Here is a 506-nt window from a genome sequence, read left to right as displayed (position 1 = left end):
GATGTGTTAACGATATGAGTGAGGGCAGGAACAACGGCAGGGGAAATGGCTTGAAGGAGATGAGATGGAATAGGATCAAGCGGACAAGTAGTAGTATGATTGGAAAGGATGAGTTTAGAGACTTCTGAGTTTAGAGACTTCTTTAGAGAGTGGAGAGAAGGATGAAAACGAGTGTATGTTTGCTGGTAAGATGTGTTTGACAGTTTGTGGTGTGGCAAATTGTGCACTGAGGTTTGTAATTTTATTAATGAAGAATGTGGCAAAGTCGTCAGCTGTTAGAGTTGATGAAGGAGGGGGAGGAGGAGGACAAAGGAGGGAGGAAAATGTTTTAAAGAGCATGCGAGAGTTAGGCGAATTGTTAATTTTGTTGTGATAGTATGTCCTTTTAGCAGTGGAGACATTAGCAGAGAATGAAGAGAGGAGTGATCGATATACATTAAGGTCAGTAGGATTTTGTGATTTGCGCCATACTCTCTCTGCAGCTCTGAGCTTAGAACGATGCTCAC

Source organism: Sinocyclocheilus rhinocerous, unplaced genomic scaffold, assembly GCF_001515625.1.
Source record: "Sinocyclocheilus rhinocerous isolate Xijiao unplaced genomic scaffold, SAMN03320098_v1.1 scaffold1201, whole genome shotgun sequence".
NCBI lineage: Eukaryota > Metazoa > Chordata > Actinopteri > Cypriniformes > Cyprinidae > Sinocyclocheilus > Sinocyclocheilus rhinocerous.
This window is presented reverse-complemented; position numbering follows the sequence as displayed.